General features: G+C 49.0%; 1 long non-coding RNA gene across 2 annotated transcripts; it reads right to left on the bottom strand.

The window, feature by feature from the left end:
• Positions 1 to 353: 353 nt before the first annotated feature.
• LOC125705093 (uncharacterized) lies at positions 354 to 15,319 on the bottom strand. 2 transcript variants are annotated; one of them, XR_007381348.1, is made up of 6 exons: positions 15,115 to 15,319; positions 12,454 to 12,554; positions 11,440 to 11,527; positions 6,226 to 6,339; positions 3,273 to 3,338; positions 354 to 3,148 (listed from the first exon to the last, which is right to left on the bottom strand). It is a non-coding gene; the product is annotated as an uncharacterized LOC125705093 (long non-coding RNA). The 2 variants fall into 2 exon arrangements; XR_007381347.1 differs by lacking the exon at positions 12,454 to 12,554 and having other exon boundaries at positions 15,115 to 15,307.
• Between the last annotated feature and the right edge of the window lie 5,305 nt (positions 15,320 to 20,624).

Here is a 20,624-nt window from a genome sequence, read left to right as displayed (position 1 = left end):
GATCATTCCAAACATTGGAAGCAGTCATATGATCGCACCAAACACAGGAGGAAGTTGCGTAATCATGCCATTCACAGGAGGCAATCATATGATCACAGGAGGCAGTCACATGATCATGTCAATCACAGGAGGCAGTCACATGATCACACCACTCGCTGGAGGCAGTCATATGATCGCACCAAACACAGGAGGCAGTTGCGCAATCATGCCATTCACAGGAGGCAGTCATATGATCAGAGGAGGCAGACACATGATCATGTCAATCACAGGAGGCAGTCACATGATCACACCACTCTCTGGAGGCAGTCATATGATCGCACCAAACACAGGAGGCAGTTGCGCAATCTTGCCATTCACAGGAGGCAGTCACATGATCATGTCAATCACAGGAGGCAGTCACATGATCATGCCAACCACAGGAAGCATTCACAAATCAGGCCAGTTCCAGGAGGCAGTCAGATGAACATGCTAATCACAGAGCTGACACTGAAAGGACTCCCTGTCAAATATTTATTTAAAGGATTGAGAACACCTACAGTGATTCTACTTTAAACTTTAATGGTTCCTGTTGTTCTCTGCGTGAATGGGCAGTTCCTGTTACTTAATAGAGACCGACACCGCGATTTGGGAACCGTCGTCCTGTTCCATCACCTCATTGTCATCACCATGAGGCGGGAGGGACAGTGTGAGGACATGTAGCACAAAGCAAACAGTGACGACAGGCTCTCTGGTGTGCTCGGTCTCTTATGACTATTATTCACCTATTTCCGGTATTATTGCAGACTCATAATTGCCATTTTGCAGTCTGCTAACTTACAGAGTGTTTCATCGACTTGGGTCAGAAAATAGAAGCCTTCAGAACACTGTGGGGGAAAGCTTGAGCCTCCTGTGCCATTGCCATTACCATTGCCTCTCACTCACCTCGGCTGTTTTCCTTAGAAGCTCATTATCATTTTATTATTATAACAGTGCTAATAATGACAGATTGGTACAGAAAGTCAATGTGAGACGCCAGACAGTAATTGAGGCAGGGAGTCTCGTGCTGGCCACCATGGGGGAATGGACCCGCAGAACGCGGTGCCCCCTCAGTACCCTCACAGAACACGCACAGCACTCTTACAGCATTCTTAATACTCTCTACCACTGAAATCCCTGCCCCATACCGCAACGTGATTCGTTGACTAGCAGTAGTCCCAGAACTCTACGTGTTTGGTGCAGGGAATATGGTTACTAAAATTATGTACATATCTGCATTATTCCTATGCAGGAATCATACAAATATTTATTTGTGAATGAAACTTTAGACGAGTTTCTGACTTTGAGTCATTCTTTGAACCCGAGCTCCTCCTACAAACGGCACTGTTAATCTAACCCATGGCTAGTCGAGGCCCAGTGCAGACCTACAGTCTAACCTACAAAGCATCTCCCCCAATGGATAAAAACAACCTTGAATGATTTTGTAAATAAAATGATAAGTGATTCTCCATGTTGTTGTTTTGGTGTAATTACCTTGCTAGTTTCCTGCAGGATGCCCTCGTTGCCGTCCTCTATCACTCTTCCTAAACACGGTAAACAGGGAGTCCACGTCTGCGTCATGTTAGCTCTGTGGGAAGCCATGTTTTTCCCATAGTCACACGGGGGGGGGGGGGGGGGGGAGGTTCTTTTCTCTTTGCTCACATTTTCCTTCTTGTATTATACCTGTCCATGGTTTTTGCATAAAATGCATAAAAGGGTTTTCGGATGTAAATGGAATTTTATTCAGACTTTGTCCAAATACCTCTTGTAATTTGTATGAAAAATCTTGTACAATTTTTATATTAAAGGTTTATCAGTCACTGGTATGCTGCTGTTTTGTTTCCCTACTTTCGTCTTCAAGCTGCAAACGTTCCATCTGTGTAGCTCAGCATCACCGTTTACCGTCATGCAGACAGATTACAGGACGACAGCGCTGGCCTCCCTCCAGCAGGATGGGTCATTAATCCACTCAAATTGACATTAGGTAACGATTTCATGCGTTTATTATCTTCCTAAAAAGCTTGGGTTAGGCAATGACTAGAAAAACTGTTGAGGGAGTCACATGGGGTCCTAGCACCAGACTGAAGGGAATAAAGAATAAAGTCCCTTCAACCAGGAACTGAAGTTGCCTTAACCCTCTCATGATGGCCTAACCCTCTCATGTTAATCCAACACTAACCCTCTCATGATGGCCTATCCCTCTCATGATAATCCAACACTAACCCTCTCATGATGACCTAACCCTAACCCTCTCATGATGGTCTAACCCTCTCATGATGACCTAACACCAACACTCTCATGATGGCCTAACCCTCTCATGATAATCCAACACTATCCCTCTCATGATGACACATCTCTATAAGCACCGGAGTATCAGAGATGTCAGGGTGTGGGAATGTGCACATAAATGTAGAAGATCCTGTCCCAGGCCCTAGCTTGGCTTCCTCCATGATGCTCCACAATTCTAGTAGGTTCCATCATCATCAACAACTCTCTGGTAAAATCACAGACATGGGGGTCACTAATTAGCTGGAAGACATGAGAATACTTCACCATACAGCAGGTCAGCAGTGATAGAAGGTAGAACTTTAAACTAAGCTCCAGATACTCAAATTGACCAGCCTAACAAACATGAGGTTCTCCGTTGCATGTGGATGATATGGAAGAGGAACTACTTTTGATGAGGGGCTGGTGAGGGCTTTTTGCAAACCTTAATATTTTGCGATGAGCCAGTGAGGGCTTTTGCGACAATATTTTGCGAAGGACCAGTGAGGGCTTTTGGGACAATATTTTATGAAAGGCCAGTGAAGGCTTTTGTGACATCACCATGACGGGCCGTTAAACTGCTGGCATTAGTTAAAACATAGTAAGCTTTGTAGATGTTTTATATTTTTTTCAGATGTATTTAATTTGTACTCCTTGAAACTGATCCTCATTGTGGGTCAGTACTCAGGGTTAGAATGTAAGGCCAAGAAGTTGAATTCTTTCCTCTTGGCCTGTTTTTTATTTACTTAACTTGTTCTCCCTGTTTTGCCTTTTCTGTCAGACCTGCACTGACATTTCTGAGACTTTCTGAAATGTTCCTGCTGACAGCTGTCCACCGAGACATACAGCTGATTGCACCACAAAACATCTGTGAGCGAGAAAAACAACAACCGATGTAAGACAAATAATCCCAGGGCCAGAAAAAATCTGAGACTGCAGATACACGTCACCTTGTGGATGTGTAGGATCTGCATGCAGTCACATAACCATACCTCGCTGCCTTTTGATCCAGATTGCCTTCTCTTCCAGGGGAGGATGAGGAGCCATGTGATGTGCACCTGTGATACATGCAGTGATACATGATTAATTGAGGAGAAAAAAAAAGCTTCCTGGTTCTGGTTCTTAGAATTGCTTAAGCTCATTGCACTGACATCAGTTTCTCCTGAGGTGTAAAAGTCAACCCCTCCACAAAAAAAAGAAGAAATTAGAAAGGAGGAAATTCAGGAGCAATAAATCTTAGTCAAGTGTTGGGTCACGTGGGCCAAAATGAGCAGGCAGCTCCTGACTCCTCACCGAAGCCCATTTCTGGTAACATGAGCCTTGCTGAGGTTGGTCTTGTCAACCGATTAGACTTTTTACTCCAGTGTATCGATCCTGTTCTACACCAGCGAGGCCTGTATTGCTGGCTAATGCTATTGACGAGCCATCAGTCTCCTGCAGAAGTGTGGAGGCTTGCAGGCCTTCTCCCAAGCACAGAAAAAAACCATCAGTGGACAGTGATGGAGGACAGCGAGGAGAAGGAAGATGCAAGCACAGCAGAGGCACTCAGAGCAAGTCCACAGTTTGGGAAGAGTAAATTAAAAAAAAGACAAAAGGACTGAAGGAGAGTGATTGTACTCAACCATATTGATCCACCCAAGCATCTCAGATCACACTACCTCCAAGGTGCAACCACAATGAACAGATACTTTATTACTGTGACGTATGTAGGAAACATCTAAAATACATGGAGGATAATCCATGGGTTTCATTCTTCTTGTGAACAGACACACGCAGTGTGGCTGGGAAATGGTTAAATGTACAAATGGAAAAGAGAGAGAAAGAATGGCGGAATGTGTACGTGACCTCACCCTAAACCCCTCGTCAGAGCCCGGCAGATGGGCAATGACCCCAGCAAGGTGCGGAGTCCCGCTTAATTAAAAAGCCGCGAGATCACTTAGCCGCAAACACCACAGGAAATAAGATGTTAAACGCCGCCTACAGTTATCACGCACATTTCCTGCGGCAAAAGCTGATAAACAGCAAAGAGGCAGGTTAATCAACTTCAGAACCTTTAAAGCTGCAGATAAGGAATAACTGCAGATCAGGACATGCCTTCATAGCCCACACTGTGTGCAGAGCGGCGGCCTCACACCATGCAGGGGAGCTGAACTTCATTTCATCCTCTTTCTGTCTGATTTGTTTTGTAATCCTTTCAGTGAAGTGACCCTTTTATCCTGCCCTCAAAATTTTATTACACACACACACACACAAGAGTGAGCCAGGAGGACTGTCCCATGTAAACGGGGTCGGTGGCGCTTCAGACCAGGCCCCTTAAGAAGTCCTCTTCATTTACATTACATTCATCAAAAGGGTCCAGAATGGAAACGACTACTAAAGAAAGAGTAACTGAGTCCAGAGGAGGGAAACAGTGTTAGATGTCACAATGTGAAAAGCGTGAGAAAGTAAAAAGTAAAGAAGCATACACTCCCCGTATAAAGAGGCCTACACTCCCCGTATAGAGGCATACACTCCCCGTATAAAGAGGCATACACTCCCCGTATAAAGAGGCCTACAGTCCCCGTATAGAGGCATACACTCCCCGTATAAAGAGGCCTACAGTCTCCGTATAAAGAGGCCTACAGTCCACGTATAAAGAGGCCTACAGTCCCCGTATAGAGGCCTACACTCCCCGTATAAAGAGGCCTACAGTCCCCGTATAAAGAGGCATACACTCCCCGTATAAAGAGGCCTACAGTCCCCGTATAAAGAGGCCTACAGTCCCCGTATAAAGAGGCCTACAGTCCCCGTATAAAGAGGCACACACTCCCCGTATAAAGAGGCCTACAGTCCCCGTATAAAGAGGCCTACAGTCCCCGTATAAAGAGGCATACACTCCCCGTATAAAGAGGCATACACTCCCCGTATAAAGTATACACTCCCACACTCCCCATATAAAGAAGCATACACTCGAGTCTCCATTAAGAAATATGCACTTCCCTATATAAAGTATAAACTCTTACAACTATAGAAGTATACACTCCTCCATTTAATGAAGTTTTCACTCCCCTTGTATAAGGCAGAGTAGCACATGGAAGCGTTCTGGGCCCAAAACAGAGGCCAGTGGCTCAACAGATTGGGCTTCTGTGCTTGCATTCAAATCCTGTCCTCGTCCAAAGAGTTTTTCATCTGTTGGACCCTTGAGCAAGGCGCCTAGCCCCTGGAATGCCCTTCGGCAAGGCGCTTGGCCCCTGGAATGCCTTTCGGCAAGGCGCGTGGCCCCTGGAATGCCCTTCGGCAAGGCGCTTGGCCCCTGGAATGCCCTTCGGCAAGGCGCTTGGCCCCTGGAATGCCCTTCGGCAAGGCGCTTGGCCCCTGGAATGCCCTTCGGCAAGGCGCTTGGCCCCTGGAATGCCCTTCGGCAAGGCGCTTGGCCCCTGGAATGCCCTTCGGCAAGGCGCGTGGCCCCTGAAATGCCCTTCGGCAAGGCACGTGGCCCCTGAAATGCCTTTCGGCAAGGCACGTGGCCCCTGGAATGCCTTTCGGCAAGGCGCTTGGCCCCTGGAATGCCTTTCGGCAAGGCGCTTGGCCCCTGGAATGCCTTTCGGCAAGGCGCTTGGCCCCTGGAATGCCTTTCGGCAAGGCGCTCGGCCCCTGGAATGCCCTTCGGCAAGGCGCTCGGCCCCTGGAATGCCCTTCGGCAAGGCGCTCGACCCCTGGAATGCCCTTCGGCAAGGCGCTTGGCCCCTGGAATGCCCCAGGGATGCCAGATAAATAGCTAACCCTGCGCTCTCACCTGTATACTTGTGTATCTTAAGAGTCAAGAAGTTGGGATATGTGGGGGGGGGGGGGGGGGAACATCTGTATTTTGTGCAAAAATGAAGCATAATTACATTCATTAAAGAAGCGTACATTGCCCATCTAAAGTATGCCAGTCTGTATTCAGTCTGTATTAACAATTTGTACCTGTAGAGCATTATAGATGCACGGAGTTCCCTAAATGCAGTTTGTGTTGCTCTCAAGCTGGGAATCGACCCGGATTTCTTCGTCCTGCATCAGCTGGAAACGTCTTGACTCCCTCTAAAAAGACAAATTGCAAAAGAGTTATGTTGGTCTGAACAATAACCATAAAATCACCTTTGAAGAAGTTAGCGGTCAATACGTAGCAGGGAAAGTTGGAGCCGAGGTTCTCTTTTGTCAAACAGACAATCCTGCTAACAAAATGACTCTTAAATTGCATCTGAAATCTTATTGATTTCGGAATTCATTCCATTTTTGGCACTGGTCTGTTGGCAGCTTGCTGTCAGTCTGGCTGTGTGTATAAAACTTAGAGAACCTAGCTAAAGCCAGACTGACCCTGTACAATTACGTTCTTCTAAACCTCCAGCACAAATGATGATGCAATTCCCCAGATCAGGCAAAAACAACATCAGTACACAAACGGCCCCTTTGCAGAGTTATAACCATAACAGTTGTTCCTCTCGTATGTTTCACTGTCAGTGAGATTCAGTAAAGACTCCCCAAAATCACACCCCCCAAAGGCTGCCCTGTCAACGTAGCGTATCCATGCTGACACCACTTGGGGTTTATTGATTATGGAATCCGGTCCAGGTGAAGATCTCGGACTCTGCCAGGTCCACACCTCGCTCGTGTAGGTGAGTCCTGTAAATCAGCATCAAGCAGGCTGGGAGCAGGTCAGACGAGCAGGCAGGTACGACATTAGACGTGTGCAGACCTCAGCAGGACATCCTAGTTCCCTCAGCATGGAGAAATAGCCTCTTCTCTACACCAGGTTACACAGAGTGATAGAGTCACAGCAATGATATATTCACAGAGTAACTGAAAGAGGCAGATCGTCAAAGTGGCGTGTGGGGCACCCGCCCCTGTATACTGCATGATAATCCCACTCCCCGAACCAGATCTGATTTCATGAACGCACTCCCAGAAAGTCACTGTCCTCCTGTATGTTTACTGAGAAACACTGTCACAGCAAATCAGTGTTTTATCGATTCTCCCTATCGCTTACAGAAGCTGAGAAGAACCCGATATGCCTTTAATAAGGTCGCGGAATACAAATGACATGGAGACACTACATTAAATGAGCCTGACTGGAAGGCGAAGTGATACCAAATGACAGGAATTCACAGCAGAGTATTTCCCGCCGTTCATAAACGGGAGAGGACGTCACTTCCAGGAAAACTCCCACAGGCGTCTCTGCATTCGCCGTGTTTCTCAGAAGCTTGCTTGGGACGTGAGGGTTAACACAACAGGGGTGCTTCGGGGCCTCTTTGTTCTGGAGGTCAGAGGGTTGTGTTAACATTAAAATCCATTGAGTAAAAACACGGCCACTGCACGTCTGGCTGCTGCAGCTACCGGCTGCAGTTTTGCTGCAGATGCCGCCTCGCGCGTTGAGGTCTCTCCTGACAGGTGTCACGTTTTATTTTGCATTATTACAGAGTCCGTCTTACATTACTTATCAAGGCACTACGTGACAATGATATGCATATATTTTAAATCACAGTACTTAATACTGTTCAAATAATGTGTGTTGTATTTCATTAACTATTAACATGAAACTGTGCCCAAAGAGGCATCAGGGTCAAAGGGATCACATCATCACAGACGAGGGGGGGGGGGGCACAGCTGCCAAACACGCAGAGGTAGTGCCTCGTGGATCGGGGTGCATGTTGACCTGGGGCACATAGCCCCTCCCCCTCCCCAAGCTCTGGTGTGCAGAGAATGGGGCGGAGCTTCCGTGTTAAAGCCCCGAGGAGACTTCGAGGTCGGATGAGGTGCAGTGGGAGGGGATGAGGCGCAGTGGGAGGGGATGAGGCGCAGTGGGAGGGGATGAGGCGCAGTGGGAGGGGATGAGGCGCAGTGGGAGGGGATGGGTGGGCGTTGCTATCCAGCACTCTGGGTTGTGCCTGGCGCTGTGTCGCCATCACCAGCTTCAGAGCACTTGCCGTTACACTCCAGGGAATCACGCACTTTGAAGCTATATGGCCTTAAGGAGTAAATTATGCTACCCCCCCACACGCATACATACCTACACCCGCGGCCAGGGGGCCCTTCCTGGGTGGTGGATCGCTCCTATCAGACTGGTCCAGAGCAAGGCCTCGGTTGCCAGGGCACTCACCTGCAATCCCTAGCACCACCCCCACCCCACGCACACACACCTACACCCGCGGCCAGGGGGCCCTTCCTGGGTGGTCATCTGCCAGTCCCAGACAAGCCCCCCGCCCTTGCTGAATGCTCAGGCTTCTGGAAACATAAGCACTGCTTCTAGAGTCCCGTGTGAGGTGTCCTGACAGTAAAACAAAAGTGCAGGAAAACATAACTTCGCATTCCTGCACGGTCTGCAGTATGGACTGAACTGAAAGCCAAGACCACCCGGGGTGGGACAGCGTCTCCTGCTGGAGGACTCATGCGGCACCCTTTGAGGAGCAAAGAGGTACGTTTAACATCGTATGCACTTCCAAATGCTATGTGATAGTCATACCTCTTCTTGACCAAATAATTCAACCTCTTATTTGACTCCTCACTGAGCCCCCTTGTGGTGGGAGGATTACCAATCGGACCCATCTGACTGTCAGTTTCTACTGTAAACAGTTTGTGTTAAACTGTTACTTGTAAATTACCTTGGAATTATTTTGCATGTTATATGTTATACTGGAGCACACCCACCAAGTCAAATTCCTTGTATGTTTAATACACTTAGCTAGGGCTGGGTACCGAACTTTGGTACTTTTGTGGTACCGAAATGCCCCAATCCTACTGAGGATCAAAAAAATGTATTTTCTTTTGGTGCCAAATTCCGATACCTAAACAGTAAATCTCAGCGTCTGTGAGCTAATAAGCATGCTTGTGTAAAGATCTGAAGTCGCTCGGGATTGGCTTTGCAAAGTAAATTTTCACGAGCACGTCGAACACGTCATACACACCGGAGGAAAGACACGCACTCAAACTTGTGAACTGGTAATGGTAATGGTGTAATGTTTTTGTTTGTTGCGTAGTGTAAAAAAAAATGCTTCGCAAAAACGCCCCTCATTTGTGCCTGAATATGCCCCCTCCCCCTCATAGTAGCTGATCACATCATCATATATCACATGAAACACCCACAGAGAGCGAGAATTGGTGTGTACAGTATGCGTACGTGTGTGAGCGAGACCATCAGAACTCGGTCCGATTCAATTCCTAAGAGTCACTACTGAAGAGGAGTTTACAGTGATAAACCTGCTGGTTGCTCGACCACAAGCACCGGCGCCAACATGCAAGTTACCCAGAGGTGCAGGAAAAAAACAGTAGATGTACCTCAGTAAGACTGAACAGCTTTTGCCTGCATCTCCAGCCGGTGCCGCCGGTGAAACGTGGGGGTGCTTATTAGCGGGACAGCGCTGCATTGCTTTTTATTCTGTGGAAAATGAACAACTGATCTGCTGGCCAGATTTACTTATGAATTATAAACATGTCACCGGTCGTATAAGTAAAATCAGGGCTCTCAAGTCTTACGCACTGACCGTGAGACACAGGCATTTCGACTAGTTCACCCAGCAAGGCGTCCTGTCATACAGAATTAATGGGTGAGGCGCAGATATACGGAGTGGAGTTTTCCGTTTAGTTCATAGCTGTCCCGAGTTAACGGCCACCCACCAGCCAATCAGAAAATTTGTTGCATGTGATCCCGCCGCAAGCATGTTATTACAGGGATGCGCGCACATAGGGAGTGCAGACATGGTGTAAGTGGCAGAGCAAGAACCAATGGATGCGGTCAGCAGGGTTCTAAAGTGTCACGCATTGACCGTGAGACACACACTGTGCCCCACAGATGTAATCTCACTCCAGACTTTTCATGAAACTTGAGAGCCCTGGTAAAACATAAATAAAAGCCTGTGTCCCGTTATGAACACGATCGATCCACCCAGTAACTAACCAATAATTCAAAATGACTTGTTCAATAGATTAGTGCTGAAATGTTTAATGTATTCTTGTTGTCGTTGAAATTGATTTAAAAACACATTGATATTGAAAAAAGTTCAGGAACCGGTATTGACATCAAGGTATCGTTCCGGTACTGGTACAAAAATTTTGAATGATGCCCAGCCCTACACTTGGCCAATAAAGACCTATGTGATTCTGATTCTCTTAGAAGAAGGGGGGATCCTGTCCACAGTTATTTTTGTTGAAACTGGAGGTCCCCCAAAAATGCTTCTACCACCCCTACCCCCACCCTCCTTGGAGCTCTGCGGATTTCCTCAGCAACTCAGGAAAGCACCCGCACCCTCAGCCTGCACAAGAAGCCAGGCATTTTGGCTGAACCTGCAGCATTCATCACACGCAGGATGGCTGGACGTCATTAAAGCTGAGCAGTAACCTTTCACACGCCAAAAGGCTGCACGACTCCCATGATGCAGCAGGGCATGGCGCCATCCAGCATGCATCACATACCGAGGGAGCACAGGGGAGAAAAAAAACAGAACCTTCCAGAGGCCACGGGGCAAGTACCCATTTGGTAATCCTCCAGCCACTAGGGGGCTCAGCGAGCACACGACTGCTGTAACATTGAGCCTCATAGGTACAACAACTGAGCCCAGTCGATGCTGGACTGGGTAATGGTGGGCACTAGGGTATGAGTTAGTGAGCAGAAGAACCCAAGGGACTACAGAACATGCTCCAAGGTGACGGTGAGATAAATGAACTGTGATGTTGTAGGCAGGATGCAGGTGTATGATCACAGGAATTTACAATGAAATTTAAAACCAAGTTTGTCAAATTATCATATAAATATTTAATGTATTACACAAAATATATATTTCTGAGAAATGTGTTTTGTGTTTAGCCATCACTTGGTCTGGTCTCAGGGCTGTACTCCTTCAGAGAAACAGCCTGTGATTGAGTGGAAGAGACATGATGTTTTAAAATGCAAAATTACACCTCAAATTCAATAAAGGCTATTTATACTAAAACCCCACATTCCTCTGCCATGGTCCCTGATGTTTTCCCCATGTACAGTCAAGTGCTGTTTATTGAAGGAATACATGCACTGTTCATGTGACCCCATGCAGGACAAAAATAACCAGCAAAGGAGAAATAAAAACCAAGCAGAAAGGAGACCTTGGAGAATTTGGGAGACACAGGGAATATTTAGAGGACCCTTCACACAGACGGCACACAGCCTCTTACCTCCATGGTAGCATGTCGTACAGAAACCGAACTGCAGAGATGTTGCTGGATCATTTCACAATGCATGATGCTCGTCCGCCTGCATAAACTGGATGAAGGTAGAATATGCAGATAAATATTTTTTAAATTAACTAACAAAAGCGATGACAAGCAGAAGATGAGCAGTAAACAAAGACAAACACTGTGGAGACGGTGAGAGTCAGGGACATGAACAGGGGGACAGTGAGAGTGGCAGTGAGAGTCCCCCTGTCCATGTGGAACATGGATACAAACCCATAATAATAATAATACAATGTCAAATGTTAATCTAAATGTTACTATTGGTATTTGATTAAGTGTTTAATAGTCTTCAGTGCATCATGTTCAATGAAACAATAACTGACTCAGCATCCCCTCAACCCTGGGCCTGACTCTCACCGTCCCCTCATCCCTGGGCCTGACTCTCACCGCCCCCTCATCCCTGGGCCTGACTCTCACCGTCCCCTCATCCCTGGGCCTGACTCTCACCGCCCCCTCATCCCTGGGCCTGACTCTCACCGCCCCCTCATCCCTGGGCCTGACTCTCACCGCCCCCTCATCCCTGGGCCTGACTCTCACCGCCCCCTCATCCCTGGGCCTGACTCTCACCGTCCCCTCATCCCTGGGCCTGACTCTCACCGCCCCCTCATCCCTGGGCCTGACTCTCACCGCCCCCTCATCCCTGGGCCTGACTCTCACCGTCCCCTCATCCCTGGGCCTGACTCTCACCGCCCCCTCATCCCTGGGCCTGACTCTCACCGCCCCCTCATCCCTGGGCCTGACTCTCACCGCCCCCTCATCCCTGGGCCTGACTCTCACCGTCCCCTCATCCCTGGGCCTGACTCTCACCGCCCCCTCATCCCTGGGCCTGACTCTCACCGTCCCCTCATTTCTGTGCTTGACTCCCACCATCCGTCCATCCGTGTGCCTGACTCCCCCCATCCACTGGTCCATACGCCTGATTCTCACTGTCCCCCACCACGATGATGTACTCACTCTACATGCCGCTGATGACAAGCATTAGTGCAGGAAGCAAAGCCACTTGAGTCAAAATGCCTTCCACAGTGTCAGCATTTCTGCCAAATTAGAATGACTCTCTAGGGATGTGGAGAGAGTGAGGAGTTACAGTAAATCCGCTCCCAGCAGGCCGGCCATACCCCCCTCCCCCCCGCTCTGGGGCACCTCAGCACAGGGGAGGACAGCCCGACAGTCCACACCCCCACCGCTCATCATGCACTCCATGAGACAGCCATGCAAGGCAGGGAGACGCAGAGAGGAGGCAAATAAAATTACCTTTAGTTGTGGAAATCCTATAGTTGCCACTCTTCCCTGTTAAGTGTATTACCTTGGTATCTGCTGCAGTTGATTTGATCTGTTGCTAAGCGTAAACCTTGTATTGATTAAGTTTAACTTTTTTTTTCTTAGCTACATAACACTTCTACTTTTTTTCTTAAAGTGCCCAGCCCAGCGTTTCCCCTCCCAAACTTCTGCCCGTGAAGTTGCTCCTGAAACTGACTCTGTTGTTAAAATGACACTTATCTTCACAAACCACAGGACTGCAACCTTTAAGAAATTAAACAGCTAAACGGAAACAGCGAAGTTGGTTATGTTGATGGTATTCATATAGATCCGTACTATTACTTTGCAAGATTTATTGGTTTAGTTGCAGAAGTATATGCATATTAATTTTACCATTTACTCATGCTACACCTGCCACTTCAGGCTCAGTCATTTCTTACGCTATTTTAGATGGTAAAAAAAAATCATCCCACCAAATTTTGCTAAACGGATACAAAGCTCCTCCCCTGAAAACATTAAGAACCAAGGCTCTGCAAGCTCCCCGCAGCCCTGCACAGGACAAGCGATCACGGCAAGTGGGTGGGAGGATGGGCTCTACTAACTCCAAGAGAAACGGTAAAGCCCCGAAAATGCAGGCTATCCTATTGTGTTAGAAGAGCAGCTAAGCAGGACGAGGGTGACAATGTCACATGATCCCCCAGCTGGGCTCATGACTGGAGCAGCCCACAGCTTCTGGCATGAATAATGAGTGTCCACTCTGCCATTCTCAGTGTGCGGACCCACTTGGACACTGGGGGGGGGGGGGGATTTAAACAGCTGCTTTGGGGTTTTTTTTCCTGAAACGGGTCTCAATAAATAAATAATTTATTTAAATAATCAATTAAATTGTTATTAAAGTCTTCTCGCTTTAGGACAGGTACACAACCCCAATCATGACATAATGATAACAATCATGTTTATTGTGGCCACGTCATACTAAAGCAGCAGCATTTATAAACGATCATTTAAGCGACAATTACAATTATAATTTGAACATCCTTTAAATGACATATTTATTTATTGATATGATATTGCCACAAAACACCCTCCATAGATGTACACACCGAGACTTAATGACATAATGAAATAACCAGCATTCCCAAGACTGCTAAATAAACTAAAAGATTAGCAATGTGTACGAGTGAGATGCTTATATGGACTGCTCTGTGTGGTAAAACAGAGTACAAGGCTACACCTCACATTAACATGTACTCACCAACACATTTTACACTACAGAAAAAGCACTAACTAGCGTTTTACACTACATGATAAAATACTCACACATTCACAAAAAAGTATTCTTTGATACATGTTACAGTACAGAAAACAAGTATTCACTGACACACTAGAGTGCAAGAAAGGGACTCACTGACACTTTACAGTGAATAATAAGTACTTAAGAGTAGGCTACATGCAAAGTACTCATTGACACACTTCGGAGTAGGCTGCATGAAAAGTAGGCCTACTCACTGACACGTGATTTTCCATGAGTTCCTACCTACCATGTTCTACCATATAATAAACGTACAAGCAATGCTATGCACATCTTAATAACCACAGACAGGCTGTAAATCCCGAGTGCTTCATTGTGTCCTCAGCATAATCCAAAAAGATAATTAATCACTTAAGCCTCTGCAAGCTTCGGAAGGTGTTTCAGTTTATTTTCCCCAAAGGGCCGAAGCTGCCACAGCGATGTAACGGTGCCAGCAGAGGTCATTTTCCGGCTGTTTGTGAGACTTTTCCTTCCATCCGAACATTACTGCTCGTGTCTGTGTAGTAATGAGACTAAGGGTGTAGTTATAAACGCAAATGGAGCGCTGACAGCCGCACCCACGGAGAGCCCGGCCCGGCTGGGAAGCACCTCGGCGCTCGGGTCCCATGCGAAGCACCTCGCGTCCTGATAAACGCAGCGCATCCGCCCAACTTGACGTAAATTAAATCATAACTCGAATGAAAAAAGGAGAGCGAAGTGGCAGGTGTAGCAGGCCTGTCGGCGGAGTGAGAGCCGCGCGTTAATCTGTCCTTGGGGGCCGTTTTAATGAGGATGTAGAGAGGCAGCCCTCTTCGGCGTGTTTAGCGCTACAGCTGCGAGATTCGGGAGGATGCGAGCGGCAGCCGGAGCGTTTACCGTGAAATGAGACACATGAAGGAGGCTGCCCACTCAGCAGCTCCGGCGCGCCGCGGCGGCCGCGGGCGGGACGGACGGACGCGCGGGCGGGATGGCGCGCGTGCCCCCCACGGCACACAGAAGCGCGGCCCCCAGCTCGCGGCGCGACAAACAGCCCCCCTGTGATGAATTTTTAATGCCGCGGCTGTTACCTTTGAGAGGCGGCCAGGCTTCGCAGCGGCGGTAGCTGCCGGTGCTGATTAGCGCTGACTCCTCACAAAACAAAGTGGTGAGTTTCGTGTAGTTGAAGCATTCAGGCCCAGCCCGGTCCGCGAGCGGCACGAGAACGTCACGGAGCCCAGCGCGCGCCTCCCAGCTCCACCCCTATCCGGGTCTTTCAGGTGTTCTGGTTACCCTGTAGAGGCCGGATTCAGGTCAGAATGTAGGTACTGGGACGAACCTGATGCGTGCTGATGTTCCGCCCCCCGCCAGGTGACGGTGCATTCACGGCTGCCCGGGCAAACCAATACTGAAGGCAATAAACAGACTGTATGACATAAACAAATGACATTAAAAGGTAATGTATTTTATATATATATATATTGACCTGCATATTTTTGTATGACATATGTGCACATGTAAACATATTTGGCCAATGAAGCTGATTCTGATTCTAACGTGTACAGTGTATGACCACAGCATTAGTTTTTCAAATTTATTAACAAAAACACCAGCAAATGATGCGGCCAGTAAATTTTAAGGGCATCACACTGCTAATATTTACAATAAATCATAAAATATAATGGCATGCAGATGGAAAGGGGTGACTGTGTTTATTCTGTGCTCTGTTCATGGCATCCATGTACATAATGAGCAGAGGCAGCAGAACAAGTTGGGGAAATGCGCTTTATGAAATAAATGGAAATGGAAGTAAAATATGCCAAACAATAGCAACAACGCAGATTAAATGAAAAGGAGCAAAGTCTGTGTCAGCCTTCCACAGGAGCTGGTCCTCTGCATGGTGCCCAGGTTCTCAGGCTTTAGAGAGCCCTGCCCGGTCCTCTGCGCGATACTCAGGTTCTCAGGCTTTACAGAGCCCGTCCTCTGCGCGGTGCCCAGGTTCTCAGGCTTTAGAGAGCCCTGCCCGGTCCTCTGCGCGATACTCAGGTTCTCAGGCTTTAGAGAGCCCTGCCCGGTCCTCTGCGCGGTGCCTGAGTTCTCAGGCTTTACAGAGCCCGTCCTCTGCGCGGTGCCCGGGTTCTCATGCTTTACAGAGCCCATCCTCTGCGTGATGCCCGGGTTCTCATGCTTTACAGAGCCCGTCCTCTGCGTGCTGCCCAGGTTCTTAGGCTTTACAGAGCCCGTCCTCTGCGTGATGCCCGGGTTCTCAGGCTGCCAGAGCCCGTCCTCTGCGCTGTGCCCGGGTTCTCAGGCTTTACAGAGCCCGTCCTCTGCATGGTGCCCGGGTTCTCATGCTTTACAGAGCCCGTCCTCTGCGTGGTGCCCAGGTTCTTAGGCTTTACAGAGCCCGTCCTCTGCGCGGTGCCTGGGTTCTCAGGCTGCCAGAGCCCGTCCTATGCGCGGTGCCTGGGCTCTCAGGCTTTATAGAGCCCGTCCTATGCGCGGTGCCCGGGTTCTCAGGCTTTACAGAGCCCGTCCTCTGCGCGGTGCCCGGGTTCTCAGGCTTTACAGAGCCCGTCCTCTGCGCGGTGCCTGGGTTCTCAGGCTGCCAGAGCCCGTCCTATGCGCGGTGCCTGGGTTCTCAGGCTTTATAGAGCCCGTCCTATGCGCGGTGCCCGGGTTCTCAGGCTTTACAGAGCCCGTCCTCTGCGCGGTGCCCGGGTTCTCAGGCTTTACAGAGCCCGTCCTCTGCGCGGTGCCCGGGTTCTCAGGCTTTACAGAGCCCGTCCTCTGCGCGGTGCCCGGGTTCTCAGGCTGCCAGAGCCCGTCCTCTGCGCGGTGCCCGGGTTCTTAGGCTTTACAGAGCCCGTCCTCTGCGTGGTGCCCAGGTTCTTAGGCTTTACAGAGCCCGTCCTCTGCACGGTGCCCGGGTTCTCAGGCTTTACAGAGCCCATCCTCTGCGTGATGCCCGGGTTCTCAGGCTTTACAGAGCCCGTCCTCTGCATGGTGCCCGGGTTCTCATGCTTTACAGAGCCCGTCCTCTGCGTGGTGCCCAGGTTCTTAGGCTTTACAGAGCCCGTCCTCTGCGCGGTGCCCGGGTTCTCAGGCTGCCAGAGCCCGTCCTATGCGCGGTGCCTGGGCTCTCAGGCTTTATAGAGCCCGTCCTATGCGCGGTGCCCGGGTTCTCAGGCTTTACAGAGCCCGTCCTCTGCGCGGTGCCTGGGTTCTCAGGCTGCCAGAGCCCGTCCTCTGCGTGATGCCCGGATTCTCAGGCTTTACAGAGCCCGTCCTCTGCGCGGTGCCCGGGTTCTCAGGCTTTATAGAGCCCGTCCTCTGCGCGGTGCCCGGGTTCTCAGGCTTTACAGAGCCCGTCCTCTGCGCGGTGCCTGGGTTCTCAGGCTTTACAGAGCCCGTCCTCTGCGCGGTGCCCGGGTTCTCAGGCTGCCAGAGCCCGTCCTCTGCGCGGTGCCCGGGTTCTTAGGCTTTACAGAGCCCGTCCTCTGCGCGGTGCCCGGGTTCTCAGGCTGCCAGAGCCCGTCCTCTGCGCGGTGCCCGGGTTCTCAGGCTTTATAGAGCCCGTCCTCTGCGTGATGCCCGGATTCTCAGGCTTTACAGAGCCCGTCCTCTGCGCGGTGCCCGGGTTCTCAGGCTGCCAGAGCCCGTCCTCTGCGTGGTGCCCGGGTTCTCAGGCTTTACAGAGCCCGTCCTCTGCGCGATGCCCGGGTTCTCAGGCTGCCTGATGTCCCAGTAGGGTTGCTGAGACCCCCTCTGGCTGCTTCTGAGGAGGATGGCAGTGTCAGATGTATCCCAGCAAGTGAAACAGATCACTGACTTTTCCACATGCATGTACATGAACATATTTAATCTTACTTAGTAGATGCTTTTATCCAAAGAAACATACATGTTTGGGAAAGTACGTAGTGTCAGACAGTCCCTAGAGCAACTGGGGGTTAATGGCCCTGCCTAGGAGCCCAATGATGACATCACTCTGTGAACTCCAGTCACAGGCACAGACCCTAACCCGTGTGTTGAGGGGTTCCGGAGGAGACGAGTCCCCTGCAGGAAGTAGATGACTGATATTACAGCCACAATGTGCAGGCAGCTGCAGAAGAAACACAAGGTTTACAACGGCACCCCTGCCGTCACCCTGACAGTGACTCCGGTGTGCCCCACCCCTGCCGTCACCCTGACAGTGACTCCGGTGTGCCCCACCCCTGCCGTCACCCTGACAGTGACTCCGGTGTGCCCCACCCCTGCCGTCACCCTAACAGTGACTCCTTTGTGCCCCAGCCAAGGAGCTGCCCTCACAGACACCCACCACCCTGCTTCCTGCACCGGCCAGGCTTGGCTTCTTCCTGCATGGTCATTATCGACTGGCTAATCGCACTCTGGGTTCCTGCGAGAGGCTCGCGGCTTTGTGGATGACAGCTCTATCTGTTAGACGAGGGCCAGTGGCGAGGGGGAGGGCAACAGGGCGGGGGCAGGACTGGGACCCATCAACATCTTAATCAATACGCGAGAGTCAATTACTGAGGAAGAACATGCTTAAGCCGGATCTGATTATTGGGTTCATGTTCAGTCCGTCGAATGGATGACATCAATCAGCAGGTCACCATATGCGTCATTTACCCCGAGCCCCAGCCTCCAGGGCCGCTGTGAGGGCAGATCAGGGCCGCGAATGGGTAGGTGACGTGTCCCGGCACTGGAAATCCAAGAACTTCCTCAAAACTGTTAATTAAAGTTGATCATCAATCCCACAGTCCGTTTAATCAGGCATGAAGGAAGATCCTGGCCTGCAGCTTTGGAGGAGCCTTTGATCAACGAGACATGCTACCGTCACGTTACCGCAAGTCACAGGTCTGACCAGTGAGATGTGCTTCCAACACGTTATCATAAATCACAGGTCTGACTAAAGAGACACGTTTCTCAACATGACAGGAAAATCCATGGGATGTTTTTTTTTTGTTAAAGTTTCTTCATCTGCAAAGCTGCCAAACACCCCCAACAAACTGGTGAAGATGCACCTCTGGCCTAGGGGGTGAGTCAGGCTGATATCCATCTAATTATGTAAAGACTCAGTGGATCCCGCAGTTTGATGCAGAGATACCTGGGGTACCCTGAAGTGTGTCCGTACTGGCCCACACAACAGCCTTGTTAGAAACCTCCCATGGTTTAAAGATCCAGCTCCTTATCCAGCCCTGTGTCTTTTTGGGGGACACACCCAAACATTATCAACTGTGTTACAACACCGAGGCCAACTTCAGGAGAGCTGTGACTTGGAGGAGGGTGAGGTCTTCTGGACCTCTGGACCTTTCTCTAACTGCCTTGATGATCATGCCGCAGGAAGACTGAGGAGCACTCAAACACAGACCCAGTGTGGGATTAGGGTACAGTCTGGGAGCGCAGGGCCTCAGACAGACACCCCACTGGGGAGCAGAGTGTGCCTCAGCGGGTCAGGATCCCATGCCTTTGATCAGAAGGTCGCTGGCTCAAATCCCACGATCAGCTCAGTGATTTCAGTGGTGGGCCCATAATCAGCTTTTTAACCCCCCAGGGACTGAAATGAAACATTTATGTGCTGGTAAGCATTTCATTTAAAAAGAGAACTATTATATTATGCATAATATTTTATTTGTTTACATTTGATGTTTGCATTTACAAATATACTGGATAAATGATTTTTGGTATTAAACTCCATTAGGTATGTGGTGCGTATGTTTGTAACTAAAGGGAAGTGCATCTAAAATAATTTTTAAAGGATCCTAAAATATCATTATAAAATTTCTTGCATTAATACCATTTCAAACAAACAAATGTTTTTTAAAATGATACAATAAAATATGAGGTAATTTAGCAGCTCAATAAGTCGTTTTTAATATACTCATAGAACTATAAGCCCAGTGCCTTACAAAACATCATTTGTTTTATAATGAAACGAACAGCGTATCTGAGGATTGGCATTTTATTCCAGAACTACTGCAATTCATCCCTCCATAAACCTGCAATCGTTACCAATTTAAATGTGATTAGGTGCGAAGCAGCACAGGGCTTTAAATTTAATTCATATTGACTTCTTATGAAGCAAACAATTGCAGTAACACTTAATCATATTACTGACCAAATCACCATCGATCTGTCACAGGGAAGGCAGCTAACAGACAGGTGACAGTCAGCCAAGGCCCAAAGTAGTCAGGAGAAGGACATACTGAATAATAATTCTTATTATTGGTTTGTTTACGTAGATCTGTAAAGTATACAGTTTATTGAACTCTGGCTTAGGCAGAGTAATTTGTTGCAGCGGCTGGGTCAGCTACAGTATTATTTTACAGTTTCAAATGAGGGTTAAAGGGCAGCTCCTAGAAGATGTGCAGAAACCCCCTCGGGTTCTTCAGGAGAAGCTGCTCCCCAATGAAGCGTGTTTACTAGAGCTGCTGTCACATGACTGCAAGTGCAATGATTTGACCACCATATTGGAGAAGTCGAAACAATCCTTCACACCGTGCAGCTTCTGGCTGCAGACACAGGGGTGGGTCCTGCTCCGCTGGTATAACCTTTCACCGCAGTCTGTTCACTGATAAGTCTATATTTTTGTATTGGTAGT

The sequence above is a fragment of the Brienomyrus brachyistius genome, chromosome 12 (assembly GCF_023856365.1).
Source record: "Brienomyrus brachyistius isolate T26 chromosome 12, BBRACH_0.4, whole genome shotgun sequence".
Taxonomy (NCBI): domain Eukaryota; kingdom Metazoa; phylum Chordata; class Actinopteri; order Osteoglossiformes; family Mormyridae; genus Brienomyrus; species Brienomyrus brachyistius.
Note: the sequence above shows the minus strand (reverse complement) of the source record. Positions and strands in the feature narration are given on the sequence as shown.